This window comes from Frieseomelitta varia, unplaced genomic scaffold, assembly GCF_011392965.1.
Source record: "Frieseomelitta varia isolate USP_RPSP 00005682 unplaced genomic scaffold, Fvar_1.2 scaffold_138, whole genome shotgun sequence".
NCBI classification, from domain to species: Eukaryota; Metazoa; Arthropoda; class Insecta; order Hymenoptera; family Apidae; genus Frieseomelitta; species Frieseomelitta varia.
In genome coordinates this window covers 32,342-56,145 of record NW_025109061.1, presented here as the reverse complement: position 1 = coordinate 56,145, position 23,804 = coordinate 32,342, and the positions used below count along the sequence as shown (strand labels likewise).

The 23,804-nt window shown below is 35.2% G+C and overlaps 1 protein-coding gene across 3 annotated transcripts in view; it reads right to left on the bottom strand.

Moving 5' to 3' along the window:
* Positions 1-22,315, bottom strand: part of LOC122531665 (octopamine receptor Oamb) — a 140,049-nt gene extending 117,734 nt beyond the window's left edge. The window contains exons 1-2 of one of the 3 annotated variants that reach the window (XM_043659772.1): positions 22,135-22,315; positions 18,988-19,306 (exon numbers count right to left, since the gene is read on the bottom strand). The gene's annotated coding sequence lies outside the window, so the exon portion shown is untranslated. Of the gene's footprint in view, positions 1-18,987; positions 19,307-21,237; positions 21,402-22,134 lie in introns of those variants that run through there. The other 2 variants (XM_043659788.1, XM_043659780.1) reach the window with 2 other exon arrangements.
* Positions 22,316-23,804: the final 1,489 nt, after the last annotated feature.

Genomic DNA, 23,804 nt, shown 5'->3' with positions numbered 1-23,804 from the left:
TTTTTATAAAAATAACAGTGATTAGGAGAACAATTCTGAATTCTGATTAACGATAACTGAATTGGGAGAAACAATTCTTCAGTAGCAAAATAAAATTTAATGTAACACCAACTGAACGAAAGAATTTTAATTGTAGAAGAGTCTAAATACGTTCCAATATAATTAAAAAAGAAAAGATCCTTCAATGCCAAAAATAAAATTCAAACTTCAAACCAAAGCACCCTTAGCTCATTCACTCGTGCCGCTGCTCTAAATATCAAATCGATTGAAAGATTTAACGTCACAGAAAAGGATCTTTCACCGAAGAAAGCAACAAACAGAATTTCCTATTAAAAATTAAGACGAAATAATAAAAATGAATGAATAAAAGACTAAACGACTAAGCGAAAGAATTTTAATTACAAAAGAAAATCTAGACATGATTAAACGACAAACTCTCTGGCACGAGAATAGAATTTAAACTTTGAACCCACTCGCTCGTGCCTCTACCCTAAATAGCAAGTCGATTAAAATGTCTCTAACGTCAGAGAAATGAGGCCCGATAAAAAGAAAATAACCACATGTCTCCCATTAATACCGGCATTGAAACGATCTCCGTTTAATATCAGGGTATTTTTGGCACCGTCCAATTTACGACATCGTAGACGAGATGGGCCCACAGTGGTTCGCCAGAGATGGCTCGTAAACGAATCGCCGAGAGCCCGGGAACGCGCGTGCAACCTTATCTTTTGACACGACTGGCCAGGTAAATCAATAGACTCGCTAGAGCTTGAAACAAAAAGAAAAGAAGAAAGAAAAAAAAAAAAAAGGAAAAATGCTCGTACACACGCATACACATGCGAGCTAGTCTGGTAAGTGAACTAGTTTATATCCGGGTCTTCTACTTCGCTGAATCGCGGCTGGTTACGTATAAGGTTAGCTTTCGTGCCATTGAGATATTTTGAATTACGACGGTCCTCGATTTCTTACACGATTTATTTCACCCCGAGACCACAGCGAAACGATTTGTTACTGTAAGGAAATGTTTCCTCCCACTTTCTCTCTGAACCACCCTCGATTTCTTGATTTTTATACTTGATTTTTATATATGGACATGAATGAGAATTTTGTATATTTATCGCTAATTTTGTATTGTATACTTAGTGTCAAGTGCATTTTGTATGTTTATTGATTAGCAGAGATCCACTGTCAAGATTCTGTACATTTTACACACTTATTAAGAGTAATTAAACATAAAATATTCTCCTTGCGAATATCTCCAAACGTTATTATTGATTCGTGCATTGATACTTCATGAAAATTCTGTAATTATTAATTTATGCGTTGTTATCAATATAATAGTTTTATAATTACTGCCTCGCGTGTTATTACACATTTCTCAAGAATTTGCGTGTCAAACGAAATTGTAAATCAACAATACCATAGAAGACCACAATTTCTAAATACTCTCAAGTAAATATAATTTTGAAATATTAAAATGTATATATAAAATATTGCGCGATGTAAACCATAAAACATATCTCAATACACAATTAAATATAATTATCAAACATATATATTACTTCTTGGAAGCTTAATAAATCTTTTGCACAAAGCCGCATTTGCTTTTTAGAGTAAGCTTTCTTTTCAAACGTATAGTAACTTCCTACGATCGACGAATGAAATATTACGTAAATTCTTTAATTTGACGTTCGAATGTTGACGTTCTTCTTCTCTTCTGCGGAATGTTTATTCAAGGAAACTCCCGTGGAAATTACTTTGACACGAAATGGCTCGAGAGAGTAATAGCCTGCACCTATACTTAAGAAATTGGTTAACTGCTTGTTTGAGAATTTATTTGACGATAAAGAGAGAAGTTCGCTGATTTGGTCGAGTGTTACGGACTTTCATTAGACGTGATTAAAAGCTTTCCAAGTTTTTCCCATTTCTATTTGTAAATATTCAACGACGGAGACGATAACTGTCGGAATTAACGCGATCAATCAATATAAAAGGAGACTTTGAACAGCGAGCGAAAATATATTCCGAGCAGAACGTGCAAAATTCTCGATGAAACGAGTATTTATAAAAGCCGCAGGAAACGATGAATAAATTATTAGAAAATTATTATAACGGAGAAAGGATAAACGAGAAATGACGATCTGAAATAAATCGTAAAGTATTGAATTAAATGTGTGGATTTATTGCGAATTAAAGTAGTGAATTAAATGAGATTTAAATTAATCTTTCAGTGATATTTACGTATGTATACATGGCGGTGTTAAATGAACTGTTGTTACACTTTCGAGATTTATAAGCGCTACAATCAACTTGACAGCATTACATGTATTTATTTCGATTACACGTATGTATGTTCCAACAAAATGCTGCAAGATATCTCTCGCAAGATTATAATTTCGCACGAGAAGAGAAAGAGATTTAATAACTGTGTTTAACACTGCATTCGACGACGTTGCATTTAATATATATTACGATTAAAATCAAGCAACAAGTTGTCCAATTAAATTAAATCATCGGGATCAATTGGAGTTGATAATTTAAATATTAAATGAACTAGTAGTGTTAACACGTTGAATGACAATTTAAATACGAAATGTAGAGAACATTTATCCAAATTTTTGAAAAATATGCAACCACAGATAATATTACGACAGACGCGATATTCGTGGACGCTAATCTTCACATTACACACTGCATTTCTGAAACTTTAATTATTTCAAATACAAAAGCAAGGGTTCGTGTTGCCTCAGGCTTAAGTTTTTATAAATTTTGATTAATTTGTCAGTTAATTAGATTGTTTAACGCCATTCGTCTCGCGAGCCTCTTCGCCCTGGCTTCGAAAGCATTGGTAAAAGAGAAAAGAGGCGTTGCAGTGTCCTTCAAGAAGACACCGGCGCACCTAATTCGCGACGCGCATTAATGTGGCGTCGCGGTAATTGCACGGACGTTGTGCTCGAAAAAAAAAAGAAAGAAAGAAAGAAACGAAAAAAGAAAAAAGGAAAAAAGGAAAAAAGGAAAACACCTCCATCAGAAGATTAAAAGCCCGGCGATTCGTTGTTCGCGTTGAGGGACACTGTTCTCTATTGTGGCCTGTTCACAGTTTCCTTCGCGTTTCCAAAAATTTTCGTTCTCTGAAAAATCTCCTGCTCTTCTCGCAACAACTTTCGAATTTCCTTCGTTTCTCGGCGGCAGTTGCAGGACTTTGAAATTGTCGGAAAATGAAACTCACGAAAAAGCTAATTATCGTAATTGTAATTCTTTTCCCTGGGAAAAATTTTGAAAATCTGAAAATTACTATATCTCCACCTAAAGAATAATTGACAATAATTTTAAGATTTTTAGTATCACTTTGTTTCTTGAACAAAAGAACTAAACTCGGGTTAACAGAAGAAGAAGAAGAAGAATCCAAGAAGAATTTCATTTCTCTTTCTCTTGGCGAAATGAGGAATCCTTAAACTGACGAAAGAAATATAACGGAGAGATATTGCGTTACGTTCGTGGGCTGCGCTTTTTAGAAACCGCAAAGAGTTGGCCTGGTAAGGTTTTTCATCCCCGAACGATTACACTTTCCTTTGACTTGTTAAAATCCTGAGGGCCGCGAGAATCTCGATAATTGTATCGATAATTTGAAACTCGATTTCTTCTTTCGAATATTTAGCAGAAAGACTCACAGAAAGACTTACGGCCAACCTTCGTTTAGAGGAACGTGAAATTCTTATTATTTTCAAAAGAGGAAAAATAAGAAGAAGAAAAGAAAGAGCGGAAGCAGCGAGGAAAAATATTAAATCAACTCTATAAATAATATTCATGCTCGAATTCCTTTCGTGTCGACCGCCAACTAAGCGGCTTTGTCGTGATAAAAATTTGCCGTGTGACGGGGTATATAATACCGGAGTCAGAAAATTGAACTATTAACTCGTGGCCGATGGTTCAGATGGAAAGTCGGTGGGCGTTAATTCGTCCTTGCGATTTCGCGCGAAATCCTCCCGCGTTACTTTTCATTGGAGCAAGAGGGAAAAGAGAAAAGAAAAGATTCTATCGATCTGCTCGAATAAAATGCTAAAAAATAATAAAAGCTCGAGAAACATAGTAAAAATCCACGCAAAAATAACGTGTACGAGGATCTAACACGGCTGCGAACATCTGTAATACGCTCGAAAGTTTTGTGACACTTTTCTGTTACATCTTTAACAAGTACTAGTATTGTTTTTAGTACTTTAATCATTTTTCGAAATTTTTTCATTGCACGTGTATTTTATAACACAACGTTAATATATCAAGAATTCACAGATTCTTTGATATTATGAAATTGAATCTTTCCAATTTTAAAGCAAATACATCACTTGCTCTAAGACTTCAGAGCGATTATCAAAATATTCAAAGCAGGATTATTTGATAGATGAAACAAGCTTCTACTTTCGTTCCATTTCTTTGATTAGATTCGTTAATTGAATATAAAAATGCACAACTATCCGGAATTGTACATAATATATAGATTAAAATCTTACACATTTTACTACCATGTTAAATATTTATGTTCTCATTACACTACACTGTTACATTTACATTTACAGTTGTAAATTACATCGCGTTACTAAATTTTATTAAATCCCATTATACGATTACATTTTTTTCAAATTATTTCTATTGAATGTACACAAGTAGCTTGTCGTGTTCTCTCTTAAATAATTCTTGGAAACGTCGTTTGTCAATCAATTTTGCGAAACGCTTCTCAAGTTTAAAGTGTCACAAACTGTTTTATAAATCTAAGCCGATTCGAAGATACTCGGCGATTAAATTCGCGACGCGGATGCTTCAATAACACATGATAATTTCGGGATTCGAGTCGATCGATTGAAAATTGAATCAGATATCGAATCGAGAACGGTCGTAATTTTAATTTGAATGCTCGTTACCACGTCCGAACGTTTTACACGGTCTTTCAGCAGGTGATTACAGAAAGGGAGCCAGAGAGGGCGAGAGGGAAGCACGGAGGGGGATGAAAATTCTCGCCGAGCGATCGATAGGCGTACATCCTTTGCTTTATATATTTCACCGCGATATTCCGATCGTTCGTGGATTAACGTTAACCGAAGGGAAGCGAATTTATCGCTTACGGGACCTATCGAACAAATCTGAATCGCCGTCGATAAAGACTGGATTAACCTACTTTTTTGTGATCATCCACGGTTTGAATTACAGTTACGATTACCGATTACATCTTTCTTCGCCGCTCTTTCACGAACCGTCGACAGAGTCTCTGATCGATTTCTATATAAATAAATACTTCATATTATTTATTTATACAGCGATGGAAATTTCGATCAGTCCCCTTCAGGGAAATGAAATGAATTTGAATCTTTGGAAAGCGTTTTGCGTTTAATAATGAAGATATTGATAATGCGGAGAATTACATTTGTTCACATTATTTTCGTCGTTTTCAAACGTAAAAATGGGAAAGTAATTACATGTGATCTGTAATTGGATTTATAAATATTTATAACTTTCTGTCTCTTCAAATTTTTTTTTTTTTTGTCAAGTTTCGTTACGCTGTGAAATACTGCATACTTTTTATTGCTGTAAGTTGCAACGAGATTGAATCTAAAAAGAAAAGAACTGAAATTAAAGTGGAAAGTGGAATTAGAATAATTGCTTTACATTATACGCTACATTGATACCAATCTAAACCACTGAAATCCAATATTTTATTCTAAACTTGGCAACAACTGTTTGAAAATTCTCGAATTTTTTTTTAAACGATGAGATCGACTACAAACAGAATATTACGAGAGCAGAGAATATTTTTAAAAATAACCGGAAATCTGAAACTTTCATCAAAGTGTTAAATATCTTTCTGAAAATTCCGTCGAAACTTTTAGACGATAAAACAGACTGTACTACATATAAGGAAAATACTCTTTGAGGAAAAAATATCCAAAAAGTGTAAAAACGTAAAAAAAAAAAAAGTAATACGATGATGAAACGTGAAACAATTTAATTTAATCCTCTTAAAACACGCTAAATCTAATAAATTTTAAATATGTTTCTAAAAATTCTTTCAAAATGTTCAGACAATAAAACAGACCTTACTACAAAGAAAATACTGTTCGAGAAAAAAAAATATTGAAAGAGTGCAAAAATGTGAAAAATTAATACTCGATGAGGAAACATAATGCTTCTTAAGTCTGAAAATTCCCTCAAAACTCCCAAATGATAAGACAGAAAAACTGTGCTACAAGAAAAATACTATTCGAGGGGAAGATCCCTTAAAAAGAAAGGAAAAAAAAAAGAACAAGCAAAATTTAATATCGTGACAATAAAACGGAAGTCTCAATCGAAAAAGCGAATCAACGAAACACAGGGAGATCTTTTCGCCTGGCTACCGTCGCCGGATTAATTCAACGGTGAAAAGAAGTTGCTTAACAACAGACTTCGGGGATCAAAGAAAGTGGCTCGTATATACGATTTCCAATTGTCTCGATCGTTCGTCGATTTCGTCCGAGGGGAGAAGTCGCCGTCAGCCGTCGGCCGTCGTTTTCATCGACAGAATCGTAGCGTGATAACGAGATCACTTGTGAAAGAAATCCGCGAATCGAAAGTTTCCGCGAGCTTCGAGTTCAGGTTTTCGAGGCTCTCTCTCTCTCTCTCTCTCTCTTTCTTTCTCTCTACAAAAGACATTGTATCTCCGATACTAACAACGGCCGTCCGATTTGCGGCGAGAAAGAAAGAAACAATTCGCGAAATTCGTCGACGAGAATTCGCGATTCGAATCGCGTCGTATCTTCCTCGACGATAAATTCATTCTTTGTACCCAGAATTCCACCCCGAGGCGAATTTTCTTTGACAACGTTCGTGGCATTCGAATTTGAAAAACGATTGACGAAACAAGTAACAACTGTATCCTACATCTAATTGTAAGATATAATTGTAAGACATTATTTGCAATTATTCGCCGCCATTTATCAGGTAACTCATTGGCATGGTAGAATTCAGCTGGTTTTGAAGACGTTTTTAATTTTGTTTTCTAGAAAGAACAAAAAAAAACAGTGATCAGACTAGTGCAGCATCCAGAGGAGAAAGAAACAGAGTGAGAGAGTTCTTTCCCTATGGCGCTCTCTCTCTCTCTCTCTCTCTCTCTCTCTCTCTCTCTCTCTCTCTCTCTCTCTCTCTCTCTCTCTCTCTCTCTGTTGTACGCTGTTTCATTTGTAGAACGCTCTGTGTCACACACACACACACACACACACGCACGCACGCGTGTCATTTCTTTTACTAATGGGTTTCTCTCATCAATGAGCAAATATGTGACAAAAAGTTGCGTCGACAGGTCTCCGGATCGACGTGTTTGCACGACGCACGTGCGACGGCTCGTTAGCGCGAGCTTATTTGCTTGTTAAAAGCTAGCACATATGAAATTATTTGTTTGTCTTCCACGCTGCTTGCGTTAATCGTTCGACCGACGCGATGCGTTTATTTTGCCTTCGTCGCGATCCAGGAGGTATATCTGTCTCGAAGGGATTTTCCGTAATTCGCGTAATCGAACATGCGTAAATTTCGAAAGCCAAGTTGTGAAAATATACTTTTCCTTTGATATATTCATTTTTATTCGTCTCTACTAAGAAAAACGGAGAAAGTACTAATATATTTTTAAGTTAATTAAAAATATACTTAATATATTTAATTTAATGATCATATAATATTTCGTTGACTCGAGTTGATTCTTGTAGTAGAACGAAATGAAAATACTTCAAGAAGATTCAATTTTATTAAAGGATGAATTACAGTTCAACGATATTGTACTTCATTTTTTGAACAACAGTCAGTAATCAGCTTCAATTTGCTATTAATACAGTAATCTTATTAAATATATTATACCGTGTTCCTAATTTATATTCATTAAATTTATCTTCATTAAAGCTAAAACACAGTACAACGTAAAAATTTCCAATCTTTTACGATTCACCGCGACGTCACGAGAACTATCAATTTCGATTTATCAAACATCCTCATACCGTTTGCAAATTTCTTCACATCCATCAACCTCGCGGCAACCCGTGTCTCTCCATGGAAAATTGAAGATCAATTTCGTTTCGAGCCACTTGATTCAAGATCATTCGACCGAAACCTAATTTTTACCATAATCTTAGAAACTTCAATAGAAGAGATAGAATGGCTTGCAAACGTCTTGGAGGGCATTTTTAAAAATTCAAACGACGCGCAAAATGTCTGGTGGAACGCTTCATTGTTGCTCGAAAGCAACGAGAGAGAGAGAGAGAGATTTAATGCGAAGCTTCATCGTTTCTCGATTTCTGCGGCGTACAATACCACCCAATTTAATGATCAAGATCTGAAAGCGCAACGGAAGCTTCCTTCCACCGGTTTCGTATCCCATTGTCGCCAAAAACAATGGACAGTCATCCGGCCCTTCTTGCTTCTCCTTCTTCGTCGTTTCTCTCGCTCTTGCTCTCCTCGTCGTCTTTCGATTAAAAACAAATGAAAAATTGACGGTCACAGACATGCGTGCGCTAAATTTCCGACGTCGAAGAATTGACAACTCTTAGACAATTGGTTGGCAACTAAGAACACTAAAACAACGCTATGAAGCTATGAAGCGTAAGAGATCAAGATGGCGTACGTACAGAAATATATTCGCGAAACACGGAAGAACGAACGGAGAAATCAATTTAGAAAGTTATCCGAATAGCTCGTGAGGGGCAATCGATATTCGAACAGGCTGAATGCCTGTTCGGCGAAGCTCGATTCATGATCCAATTCGAAATTTTCCTTCGGAAGAGATAAGAAAAGGAGCCGGACGAACGAAACGCTTTCAGCAGCCAGCCAAGAAAGCGGGTGAAGAACGATCGAGCAAACAACGCCGACAACTAGATCAAGTGAAAGAAAAAAATAGAAATAAAGATAAAAATAGGTTGCTGAAATCCTGCGGGAAGTCTGACCCAAAACAGATGTTGTCGCTCGATTTTCCATTTTCCAGGAAATTCGTTTAATTGAAACGTAAGATTACTCGGTCGAAAACTTCTGATTTTCTTCCCTCTTCTCCCGTTTTCTCCGTTTACTTCTTCTTGCTCGATCAGGGACTCGAGCGGGGATCATTGAGGACGGCGGTATTCGAAGGAAACGAGAATTTAATAAATTGGGAAAATAACCCCCTTCCGTTTCGTGATTTCTCTCAATTTAAAAGGAATCCTACAAACCGAGCTAACTCAATTGAAGTCGATGTTTCCCGAGGTCAATATTTTTATATCTTTTATGATAAATTTATATATTGTTTTATGTATCGTAATGGACGTTTTCTACTTGTTTAAGAAGACATTTGTAAAATAAGTACTGATCAACGTATTCTTCTGTTAAGAAGTGAAAATAAGATTATAATAATGAAATAGAATTCGATAAATTCATCGATTATAATAATGAAATAGAATTCGATAAATTAATATTTCAAATAATCAACCTACGTCCTTTTCTTTCCTCTCTTTTTCAATGAATATAGCTTTATATCAAATATTAGATCTGCTCATTGCTGTAAACTCCTCAGTAGAAACGGACAACAAGAATCAGACACTGAAAGACTCTACGTTGACTGTAGACTTCAATAGTCACTATTGTTCTGTGCTGGCCTCTTTGCAAAACCAATTTGAATGAAGTTCAATTAAGTAAACGTATTTACAAATTCAGTCATGCGTAAATAGAAACAGGCATTGAAAGCCGGATAACCAAAGATTCTAGACTAGCTACAAGACTTTAACAAACTCAACTTTGTAAAATAAAATCTGCTGAAAAATTTTATAAATTCTATAAACTCTACAAATGCACCTCTTTGCTGAAAGTTCTTGAAAGAATTCAAAGAAGAATCCAAAAATCAACTTTAAATAAAAATTCTGAAAATATCTAGAAATTCTAGAAATGAACCTGTCAGACCGACCAACCCTACTTTTTATCAATCTTTCAGTTACGTTACATAAATACACGATTAGTCTTCAATTTCTTACAAAAGTATTACTTGCTTCCATGAATTAATTTACTACATAAATATGGCATACATATTTGCAAATTAATTGAACTATTATATATTATAAATTTAAAAAAAATAGTGTTTGTAACATTTTATTTCAATTTTTAACCCTTTGAGCATCGTAACATATATGTAACATCTTATTCTACTTATATATCAAAGAGAGCTGAAAGAGTTGAAAAATAGAATAAAGCGTTACAAACATTATTTTTATATATATAAAAATCATGGTTGTAACACCTTATTCTACTTTTATATACATAAACTCTGTCTCGTATTTTGATATTTCATTAAAACCGGTCTTACTATTAATAGAGAATAGTAAATATATAAATCAAGATTTTTGTTAAATTATAATACATAGTTGACACGTGCAATCCAAGTTGCGACGCAGATGGGTTAATTCGTTACATGCTCCTCGTTCGGCATTAAACTTTTACACGGCTTTGATTGAGTTTAGCCTTCAAACGCTTTAATTCATGGAATTCATCAGTGTAACTTATGAAACATTGGAACTACTTCCTCGTTGCAGCAAACTGAATGTCGAAAGACTCCAAGCTGACTGTCGACGCAACTAGATATTCCATTAAAAATTTATAAACTTGCATGGAAAAAAGCAATCACGCGAGAAATAAAAATCACAATCGAGACGATCATCCTTTCCTCCGAAAACCTTCCCCTTCGCGATTTTCCATTTTTCCAGAAGACTTTCAGTCAAACTGAAACGAGCAAGATTAGTTCCCCGCCCTAATCTTCCCCCTGTTCAATTTCGTCGAGCGCCAAACTTCGAAGATGCCTGACAACGATTCTCATCTTCGAAGAGAAATCGAAGAATCGCCCCAAGAGAGAGACCCTTTCACGGTGGGAGTGTCGAACCGAACATTTCACGAGAGCTTCCTCGATAGCTGAATGTTTACCAAGGCAGGATAAAACGAGGGATTCTCGAGCTCTCGGCGAAGTTGAGAACGAACGTGAATTCCAACCGGTGATTATATAAGGGCCAGCCAAATACCTGGAGACATCGACGATACGTTCGATGGATCTGTCGACTGTGCGTGCACACACGATATTCCGACTCCGGGGAGTCGACACCGCGTTGAGCTAAATAGAACGGCAACAATGGGATAGTCTACAGTGGAAAGACCTTAATCCGTCGGCTGGCTCGTTTGTTAATCAGCAACTCCTTTTGTCGTCGAATTAAAAAATAATTGTGTTCAATTGAGTTATTTGGCGGATTAGGCGCGTCGAAATTAAGCGGAGCTTCGATTTAGAGGATACGGAGTTCTTTTTCTTCCGAAACGAGAGGACTTGCTTGAAATTTGAGAAGACTGACTCGAGCTTCTTCCTAATTAAATTATACAACGTAACGTAAATGATAAATTAAATTACATAATGAATTAAGTAAATGCCCGAGGAACAGAGAAATTCATTTGCTGTATCTTGTTGGAAGATCTTTCCGAAATTTAAAAATGAATTGCGACTTCCTTGTCGTGGAAGTAGCAATTTAAATCGTTTTATGCTTGTGAATTATTTTATGAATTATAAATTATTTCATAGATTACGTTTGTAATCAATAGAATACTTCGCTGAATGTACTGATTTCAAAAATGTCTGAAATGTGCGAAGTACCGAAGAAATTCATAAAGAGATTGTTCGATATTTGGAAAAACTGCGATTGAAGGGGAAATTCGTATAATTTTCGATGAAATCTTAATTTCATCAGCAGAGAACGTTTTAAAATTATGAACTACATTTATAACATTCTGTATTCATTTTTTATTGGACGTAGAAGTAAGAAAGTCGGTATATGAAATAAAAGTGTGCAAAAAAGCACGCGCTAACAGTTGCTCGACATCGGGTGCAAACTTTTCCGTTTTTTATCGTTTTGTTACTAAAAGTCGAAGCGTACGTTTATTTGACGAAAAAATGTTGCTTTCGTCGTCCTCTGTGACTTTTGCTTAATTAAATATTACTTTCGAATAATCAAAGGCACATTATACCATATTTATACAGCTCAAATGAAATTTATTAAAAAACTAAGATACGAAAAGATGATGTGTTTACTGGTTTTTTGAAACAATATCTTGAACTTATCATTATATTATATTATCATTTATTATTCATTCGTTACACGTTTTCATATTAAAGAAAAACCTAGTGTACCTTAAAGAATAAAATTATAATTTAATCGATTCTCAGTACATCGCGTTACACATAACTACAAAATTTATTCATGTTGAACTAAAAATCTAGAAATCTAGAATATTCAATTTTAACTTCTAATAATGGCACCAGTTGAAAGTTGATCTCAACGAAACTCCAAAGGAAAATTTAAACGCCATTGACTGAAAACTCAAATTCACTCAAGATGTTAATTTGTGTATTTATAATTTTGAATCTGTCACATTTAAAAAAACAATAAACAAAAAAAGAAACAGAAGGAAATCTAAAAAATTAAATTTCAAATGACGATTCAACAATTGTGAAAATACCTATCGCGTGAAAAATTGAAAAATCGCAGTCCAAATCTCGAAAATTTAAAGAATTACGGATCTCCGAAGAAAGCTGTTTTTCCTTTTAGTCGTTTCAATCGTGTTGATCATCGGGCCGACTGATGGACCAAAAGCAGCGTTCAATGAGGTAATTGACTCTCAGAGCGAATGATCAAGCCGGCTGGAGCGAGTAGTTAGTGATACTTGACCGGTACGCGATGATTGTTATGTTGTGTGATCTTACAGCGCACCTTCAACGTATTTTAGGTCGCAATTCGTGACTTTCGATCCGCGACTTTCTCTTCATGGAATTAAAAAATATCTGTGTTGAATCAACTTACTAATCAACTTATTACACGTATCATATTAATTGTTATTACGCATACGCTTAATTACTGTGAGATATATTGTCGAGTAATTATTAAGTAATAAAATTAAACCCCATTGCATTATTTCTTCTTCACAAAAATATATTTGTAAAGATTACATATATATATATATATATATTTGAACGTTAACAGTTCAAACAAGATTCGATCTCCGTAGAATTGAAGAGAGGAAATCACTTATATATACGTCGCTCTTGAAATAATGAAAAATTTCCTGCTTCTTTTATTCTTTGACTAAAAACGCACCGAAACTTAATATTAATACACGCGACTTTACTAAAAAAGAAAAAAAAATAGAACCAAGAGCATCAGTTTATTCGCTTGTATTTTTACACACGCGATTTTTTAATAAAATGTCCGCGATGTGAAAAGTTGCCAAGTTTGTTAGTCGCGTTATCGATTTTTCCGTTTCGAACCCCTTTTCTCTTTTTCCGTTCGATCGGACTATAAACTGACTGTTTAATAACGTTTCGAAAAAAAAAAAGGAACGACCGGCCACGTTTCCTCTTTTTTCTTTCACTTTTGTTTCCTTTTATTTCTTTTTTTTTTTTTTTCAGAAAAACTCATCTTCCCTGTTCCGCGGATGTCTCTGTTTGCATTTCGTATCGACGGGAGGTGGAGAGACGCTCCGTTTCGAAACGAGCCGTCTTCGAGTGGAAATATCGGAAACGACGGGGGATTTCGAATCGCTTCGGATCGTTTCCAATCAATTAACGACTCGCAAATACACTTTGCTATATTCCATCGACAAACATAGCCCGATATTAGCACCTTGCACCGGCTTTAGAGCCACGTCTGATTAAAATAACACGGAAACCTTTCTGCTCCTCCAACAGTTTTAACTCGTTCAACTTCAAACAATTTTGCAAAATCAACAAGTTTGGACAAGCGCGACGATTAATGTACGATCGAACCATTTTACGTGTCAAGAGGAATGTTCTCGATCCTTCGAATCTTCCTCGATTGTTCGTCTCGTCGAAATCAAGCTCGTGTTTTAATAGCTTATGCAGGGATGCTTCGTTATGCAGGAAGTTTCTGCATATTTTATCATTGGTTTCTTTGTTTTCCAATTATTTTACAATATTGTGACAGAATTCTCATTTATCTGATTATTTCGTCAACATCAAGATACTTCAAGTTGATGTTTGACTCGAGTTGACTGCCGTTTCGTTTTCTAATATTTTTACTATAAATGAAACAAAATTCTATTTACATAGCTCGGTTCGTTTCGTTGAAACTGATTAGTTTCTTTTTTTTTCATTTTCTAATTATTTTATGACAAGTGCGGTAGAGTTTTATTCGTTGGAACGGAATTTTAATTGATAAACTCACTTCTACCGATCGAGCCCAGTTATTCGAATTTGAACTTTTAATTACAGGAGGAGGCAGGGGAGGAGAGACAGACAGCGAGAAAAAAATTGACAAACTTCTGTTAATTGAACTGTTTGTCGCTCGGCAAACCCAGATAAATGAAGTTCCATCGTTTATTGTTCCAATCGTGTTATATTTGCTTCGCGATGACAAAAATACTAAATAGAAATAACACCAGGTTTCTTCTTTACTCGATAGGTGTTCTTTTCGAGAAAAAAAAAAAACCCTTGAAAAACCATTGTACTGAATACTCAAAAAAACTTTCTAAAGAAAATTCTTATTTTCGAATCATCCGTTTCTTTTGTTTCAACGTGAACCAAATGTTCAAAAGCCTTCTCTACGAAAGTTGGAAATTTTACGAGTTAGAGAAAACGTAAAATAATCGAAAATCTCGGAATGTCATTTAACGAGCTTTTGGGAAAAAAGAGATAAATATAATTAATATCGGATTAGATGGGAAGAAATTTCGGAGAAAGGTGGATCGATTATTCGGCGCTACGAGGGGTCTACATAGAGGTCAGTTTCCCAGCGTGCAAACGGAAGCGAACGGTTCGTCAAACCTAATCAACATAAACGGCCTGTCTTCAGCGCGTCGCGGTATCACGAAATCACCACTGCGAATGTTTCTATCTGTTTATCTACTTGCGACTGACTGGGCGATTTGTCAACGAGAGCCTCACGGAGGATCATCACACGTCGAATTGTACGACTGTACCGAAAAAAGAAACTATCGTCTCCGCGCGATGCGCATTTAATGCCGTGTTTCACGCGCGTGTTTTATGCAACTTTTCTGTCCAATATTTTACGAAAGCTTCAACGTACGATTCTATAAAAATAGACGAAACGGTGGCAAACTTCAACGTCTGATGGAGTATAAAGCCGCGTGCCGAAGAACGTCTGGTTGGATAAATTCCAAGACCGTAAACTCCAAGAGGATTCGCTGCGAATGTTCCATAAATACAAAAATGCGAAAAAGTTCGAGATCGTTTATCTATTGTCTTCTCGACGATTTTTCTCTAGAAGCTTTTCTCTAAAAGCTTCTCAGAGTCTTTCACAATATCGATCTGTTACATTTTGTTGCATCGTTATCGAATGTAACAATATTCTTATCAAAGTATGATGAAACAAGATTCCATCTGTTCACACATAATCCTCTTCGTAAATCTTTCAATTTACAGTGAGAGATTGTCATTTTATTGTGTCACGAGTTACATTACTTTGTCAATAAATGTCGTTTCAAAAATCCCTTTCAATTAAAATTATTGTACATTGGAAATTAACATTGACAGACTACAAAAAGTATTTGCAACATCTTTCCAATGAGTTTTTTCTTTTTTAATAGTATTAACTTGCTGGAAATTTAATAATAAATAGATTTTCAATGAAATTTAATGTTTAAGTTCAATTAATTAAATAATTCAAGTATGCTAATAAATTTTCCCTCAAACACCCATTGAAGGTAATAAGTTTAACACGACATGTTGCAAATACTACAGTTTCTTGACATTTCATCAAATTATAAAACCTAAATGGAAGAACAAAAGTATCGAACGAATCCTTGAAACATTTTTTCATAGCAACGATATCAAAAGAAATTTAATTATATTATTGTTGGTAGAAAAAAATTGCGAATAAAATGATGCACTAATACAACTGATTGACACTAGAATAACCAAACCTGTCAATACAACGAATTTCAGACTTTCTTTTCTATAATTTCTCAATAAAGATACGAATGTTCTCGTGAAAATTCATATCGAGAATTAATTTCTACTCACTATTAGATGGAAACGATTGTATAAATCTATCTATTTTAATTATATTCCATTCCATACGATAAATCTATTTTATTATATTACTTTATCATATTAAATAATATAAATAAAATAATTTATCTTACTACATTATTCGTTGTTAATTTATATTGTATCCGTATATTGTATCATTCAAATTATAACTTATATTTATTTTTAATGTATATCTACCACCTCTTTATATTTACATACTGTACTATATTTTTAACTTATATTTTTGTAATTTATATTTTATTGATCTACACATAGAATATCTTGATATGCATTAAAGAACGGTTGTTCTGGCGTCAATGGGTTAATTTCTCAAAACGATTCTCAAAAAAGAAATGGAGAAAAAAACGAATTAAAAGGAAAAAGAACGCAAGAAGAAACTCGGTTTGACGAAAAATCGGTAGGTCGAGTATGGCCCACAGATCTCGCAAGACAGTGCGAGTTTATTGATGCAGACGGTCTGATGCACATCGTAATAACGCGGTCGGCGTTGCTGGCTGTCACTCTCGGCAGGGATACCGGCCAGCTAGCCAGCCAGAGCCAAGAGGAAGCCGTTCTAACGAGCGCATTTCCCGTCTAGAGCGACTCGTTCGCCGGCTTTATCGTCGCAAAAATAACCACCGGTGGCCACTGGCTGTTGTTCCACCGTTCACCAGACGTCGTCGTTTCGTCTTTTTCGAAATTTCTCGCCGCACTGTAGGCCCGATCGACCCAATGGGATCATTTCCATACACATGTATCGCGTTGGCCAAAAAGTAATTGCATTCTTCTTTCATTTTTTTTTTCTTTTTTTCTTTCCAGGACATACATGCACATCTTGAAACGTAACTTGACTTCATTTTAAAATTCCAATTGTAAATTCATTGTTCGAGCTTGTTTCAGAAAAAGAAAATCGTTGACGATGTCGTTAACAATTGTTTGCTTGATCTTTTCGCGATTCAGTTTTCTTCAGTTTCCTCGCCAAAAACGGAGTCCACAGCGAGTCGAGCCGAAATTTTGTTCTCTACAGATATATTTGTATAAATACCCCGTATATAACGTAGGCGCTTGTTTGTTTGCGAGCTCCGAATAAAGAGCTAAATGAACGTCGACGAAACAATTCGTCGCTTGTATCGACACAAAATATCTGACTAGAATATTCAGCGGGGCCTTGTTTACGCTGGAACGTGGATTTTAATCAGGCAGAAAACTGACCGACTGTTAAACACCGGGGAATGCCGCGATGTGACAGGGACTGGAATCGGATCGATCCGAATATACGCGTGCACGAGTTTTGAAATTTCAATTCGACGCTTGCGTACGTGTCTATCGTGACGAACAGACGGAATAACTTTGCTCCTCCTTTCTTTCTTTCTTCTTTTTTTTTTTAATTTATCCTTCTCTTTCTCTCGATGGACCGTCACCATTTTTTTTTTTTCATATTTACCATCAATTTTCTTCTTTTTTTCTTTATTCATCGTTCTTTATTTATCTTTCTTTCGATAGAGAAATTACGAAAGGCGCGAGTTCGGAGGTTAAATAATTAATTGTGAATTATATTCAAATCAGTTTACCTCGCGAGGAATCTTAAGAATACTTATTTAGCTCGCTGACTCTTTGTTTCCGCGTTGACAGAAATCTGGTCAATAACTTCGTGCAATTCGTTCCTTTATTTTCATTTGTTTCATTGTTTCATTGTTCCTTTTTATTACTATCAGTTTGATAATTTAATAATTTAATTTGTGACTTGTGCGTCATGTGAATTAAGATCGATAGAAGCTTCTTTAGATTTTTCTCGAGCGAATGATATTCTAAGCCGTAGTTAAAAAATGAAAGAGATTGTGTTTTATTCGCAGTAACTTTGTACAATGTAATTAACAATTGATACTCTACGGTAGTTAAAAAATGAAAGAGGACGCGTTTTATTCGCAGTACCTTCGTACAATTTAATTAACAACATAATTGAGAACTGAAATTACATATGTTATGTTATATCATGTTCATTTGACGGTCTGAAATTAAATGTAAATTAATACGAAGTTTCACACGCGTATGATGTTAATGTAAACATAAAGTATATATTGAATATTATTAAACATCGATAACTTTAACACAATTCCCGAATCTTTCTACCTAGGTGAATTTTCTATCTTCTACATAAATTAAAATTTCCATGTTTAAATTAAATCAATCGCTTTATAACATCGTGAACTGATTTCCAGTATAATGAGATTATCAGTATGCAAATGACACGTATATGCAAAAATATTCAGAGAAACCCTTTTGCATTTCTGCTTGGTTGCGCTTTATTTAATCGCAATGCGAAAAATACTTGTAAATAGACGAATTTTTACGCATTAATGGAAGATTTTTATAATTGCGTAAAACACACGCAATACGCGCAATGCGAAAAATTCTATCGAAGTTCTCTGTTTTCGAAAATATCCGCGAAATTACTATATTTAAAATATGAAATTTACGAAACGCTTCTTTAATCACATATGTACATCTATAAAAATGTGATATTCAAATTTAGATAAACACTCGCGATTTATAAAATATTTATAAAACACTTACAACTTACAAAATTATCAAACATATAATTGTCTATCTATATATTATTATTGCACAATCTGTATATCTATAAGCTACATATATTATTATATAATTTATGTTTCATAGCCTATATATATACATTACTAATCTAATCATCAAATTATCAAACAAATTTACGCACTCTGAACGAAATGAAATAACACGAAATCAGAAAAAAACCTCTTGATTTATTCACGGGGATAAAAGAGTTAACGTGCTTTCGACGAAAAGGCACGGTTAGAGGAAGAGAGAGATGAATTAAATGAGGTTAGCTCGGTCCGCGTACTTAAAAACTCATTAGCGAGACCCAACAAAATATTTCAACTCACCGGAAGCTGCAACAACGTCGACAAACAGTCCTTGGGTCTCCCTGGGCGATTCTCGTCGACTCTCGTCGAAAAAAAAAAAAAGAAAATCGAAATTACACCGCTAATTAGCTGGCAAATTCAACTAGCTGAATGGCTAACTTCACCACTTGTTCTCTAACCGCGAAAACGGCCTCTTAAGTACCTGATTTTCACTCGACACCGTTTGTCTCTCGTGACTCACGAGCATCTCACTCGACGGCGAAAGAACCTCGAGGATCATGGTGTTTTTTCGTCGTCCAATCACGCAAAAATCGTCCCAATCGACGAATCGTTTTCGATCCTTGTGAGAAGAATTTCGTTAATTGGTGTGATTTGGTGAAATTTTTCTTCTGTTGTTATCATTAAGGTAATCTTGTAATCAGCGTGTTTTATTATTGGTACATATGTCTTGCAATTCGTCTGTTTCATTGTCGGTATATTTTATAATTTGTTTACTTTATTATAAAATTTTATTATTAGTGCGTCTCATTATTGGTATAAATTGCAATTGGCACATTTATCTTGTAATTAGTACATTTATAACGTAAAATTTGTGTAATTTGTATTTATTTGTATGTGTTTTCTCCGTCGAATTTGGAATTTAGAAGACAATGATTAAAATTCAAAAGATCGATGGAATTTCTTTTGGTGTTTCATTACAATAAGAAAATTTATTTGGAATTTTCCATATATTTGCAATTTTTCTCTACTGACTAACACTGAAATTGCGATTTGTAAAATTTATTCTTACAAAACAAGAAAATAAAATATCCAACCTTTCTAGGATTCGTCTCTAATTAATTCATAAATCTTTCCAGCTATAACATTCTACGATTCTCAAGGAAACTTTTCGTTTCACAAGTATTTGAAGGTGTATCGCGATTAAGCCAAAAATTCTTTCAAACTCCGTCAAATCCTCACTTACTCAGAACTCTGATTATCCCTCAAATACTCGAAATAAATGTAAACTCGTCATCATCATCATTTACTCAAAATTTCATCAATTTAATAATACAATCTGTAACCCATTTACTTTATACGTTACAAATCTCACCGAATCGCTCCTGCAAAGAATCTCTAACTCCCTTCAAGCTGCAAAAACAATAAACTGCAAAATTCGATAACTCTCTCTCTCTCTCTCTCTCTATCTATCTATCTATCTATCTATCTATCTATCTATCTCTATCTCTCTATTTCGTTCTCTCGCTCTCTCTCGGAATCACGAAAAATTTCTTCATCGATATTTCCATCGGAATTCCAGCGCGGTCCGTTGAAAAACTGCTGGAGATGAATCACGAGTCACACTTTCCACCTCTATTATCCTCTTTATTGTCGCTGACACGCACTGTCACGCTCAACTGGGGCCACGTTTGCGTCCGTTGATTCCCCATCGCGAGAAGGTTCGCCGTATCCTTACGCGTTGGAGGGACAGAGAAGAACAGAGCGTGAAAACCTCATGAAGTTGTGTCTGCAGCCCGCGATCGACTAAACGAACGATCCGCGATCAACGTTTATCTCGAACAACGTCCGCGAACGGAAACGTCATCACGCGGTAGCGATATCTCATTGTCCGGTACGATAAATTCAAATCTATAGAACACCGTTCACCGTTCCGACGATGGCACGATGGAAATCGCGATGATACGACGCGACAACGCGGAGAACCGAAAATGAAGAAAAAAAAAAAAAAAAAACAAGAAAACAAAGGACACTCGCTCGCCCATTTACTCGGACGCTCGTTTCCACGTAAACCGCGACATTCGTTGACGTCGCGCTTTTATTTTCATCTTGTTGTTGACAATCCCTCGGTGTTTCGCCTTTTTTTCTCGCTCTAAATCGTCGACGCTTCTCTCCCTAATTAAGTACGTACGTACGTCCTTCTCGCTGCGCAAAATTCTTTATAAATTTAATAGCTCTATTTGATCTGATCGATATTTTTCAACGAGTTTCCGAGCGTTTCGTTTGAAAGATTCTAGTTCATGTCTGAGAATTACGCCGATTACTACTCGTCGCAAAAGTTTATTGCACGTTGACCAACGTGTTTTGTTTAAAACAGCTTGTCGATCGTGGAAATTTTTGAACATCGTACTTTGAGGAATCTGTTTCATATTAGGGGATGTATATTGATTAAAAATTTAGTATTCGTCGGACAATATCTCGTTTAAAACAGTTTATTAAATTAGGAATTGTCTAAATTCTTGAATAATTTCTAGTAGTACCACATTTACTCACGTCTGTTTTGGTATCGATGATTTTCTCTATCAATGTTCCTTTCAACACTTGTAATTCTGTCCAACTATTAATTGAAGTTTTGATGTAAATTAATTCATAATTCCGATTCGTGAATAATTTCTGACACTATCATATTCAACAGATTCCATTTCTTGTTAAAATCATCTCCCTCCCCCTTCCCCTCCTCTTTCAACTTAAAATTCTTTCCAACTTTCGATTAAAGTGTCCATTTAAATTAATCAACTGGTAATTCACTGTTTAAACTCATAAATAATTATACTGATATATTTGGCAAATTCTATTCGGTATTACAGAGTTCAAATTCTCGAATAATTTCTAATGCTATCACATTTTGACAGATTCTATTCCTTACTAACAAAAAAAAAAAAAAAAAAGATACATCGATCATTCCCTCTCAGACGATCCTTTCAGCTTTCAACTTTCAACTTTCCAACTTTTCAACTTTTATTCTTTCCAACTTTCGGTTAAGTGTCTATTTAAATTAAACAGCTATTTAATTTACCGTTTAAACTCCTAAATAATTGTACCGCTGTATTCGGCAAATTCCATTCGATATAACAGAGTTCAAATTTCGAATGTTATCGACAGATTCTATTTCTTATAAAATATATATGTATCGACCATTCCCTCTTCTTTCAGCCTAACTTTCAACTTAAAATTCTCTCCAACTTTCGATTAAAGTGTCCATTTAAATTAATTAGCTGGTAATTCACTGTTTAAACTGCTAAATAATTGTACTAATTCCATTCGATACTGCCGAGTGTATCGACAATACTTCTTTTCGTTTAAACAATATCCGAATTTTATATCGAGGAATTCCGTCGTATTTAAATATCGAAAGATTTAAACAACGTGAAAGAGAAAAGAGACACGAACTTGCCATCACCTCTGAAGTTTCATCGACGGTCAAGAATCATTATTGGTTCATAATGGAACACGGGACAGTTGAGAGATCACCGATCGATTCGCGACAAGATCCTCGAGGTTCTTCGAATCGCGTACGCGGTCCCGACGAAGCGGAAGTGGGACGAGCCTCGACATATCCGCTCGCAACGACGGCCGGCGTCGGACTGCCATCGGCCGCCACTGTCAAGGGGTTTTATCGACGGCGGGACAGATCGGCCGCCACGGATAAACACGACCTGGGATAACCTATAAGATTCCCACCTCCCACAGGCCATTTATATTTTGGATGTTTTCGACCAAGGGGATAGAGCCTCTCGCTTTCATATTCGACGATTTGTTACGGATTAGGGTTAAGGTTGAGAACGGCTCGAAGCAAAGGAAAGACGTTAGCGAGTTTACCTTGCACGCAATTTTACACGTCACATCAGACGAGAGAGAGATTGAACATTTCGAACATTCTTCGTTTGCAGCTGAGAGCTAAACGAATTAAATCAAGAATCTCTCTGTTCGATGTTTATTTGAATCTGTTCAATTTGTCAGTTTCATTCGAAAAGATTAAGATCGGAAGATGGTTCCGAGAAATAGAGAATTGAAAGGAGACGTACGGTAACATGGAATCTTTGTAATTGAATTTTATTGGACATTTCGATAAAAAAAAAAAAGTAAAATTTATGTCCTCGATATTTCGCGATTTCGCAGATCGAAATTAGATTTGAAAATAGTTTCGATAACTACGGAAAATTGTTGGAAAGTGTTGAACTTTTATATTTCGTCACTTTTTCGACTGGATTTTTCAAGACTCTGTCATTTGTTAATATAATTGTAACATCGATGGACATTTACAGAAACGTTCGAAAGAAATTTAGAAATGAAAAATGATAATTTATAATATTCAATTAAATTTTATTTTGGAATTATGATTTTTCAATTACCGATCGAAATCTTACATTTTCAAATGGTAGAGTAAATTTTTTTTGTAAGGATTCTCCTCGAGAAGTAGTTTTCAATCCTTACTTTTCGATTGTAGACGTAAATTGCAATATAAATTTCAAAGTATACAATTAAACTAAACATGAATATCAGAGTCTACAAACTAAGAATTAAATAATATTTTAAAAACTTTCGACGAAGCACAACAAACTCAACTAATTCAAAATAGATAAATATTCATGCGTAGAAAATAATAATTTGCAAGCGTTCGCTATTTCTTCTCCAATTATGACTAAGTCTAGAAGTTTAATTAATATTATATAACCGCCTTCCTCGCCCCCCCCGTTGAAAACGAGATAGCTATCGATTCAATCGCGCGTTCGTTTCGTTCTCATCCAAGGAGGATACATCTGACGACGTTTTTAGAATGGAATGGCGGGCTATTCATAAACCATGAGAATCAAAGGAACGATCTGAAATGAAAATTTTCATACGCGGACGTGTATGTAATTGTGCTGCCTCGCGGAGAGTTTCATTAACGAAATAATTACGAGAAAAAAAATTCCGATACACAGCCTCGACAGTTTGCTGGCAAATGGAAAAAAAAGAACTCAGCGAAACCGATGAAACTGCGTCCATTCACGTCGCTGATCGAGAAAAAAATAGTGATTAATATCCGTTTATGGGAAACTGGGGTCTTCGGGAATATC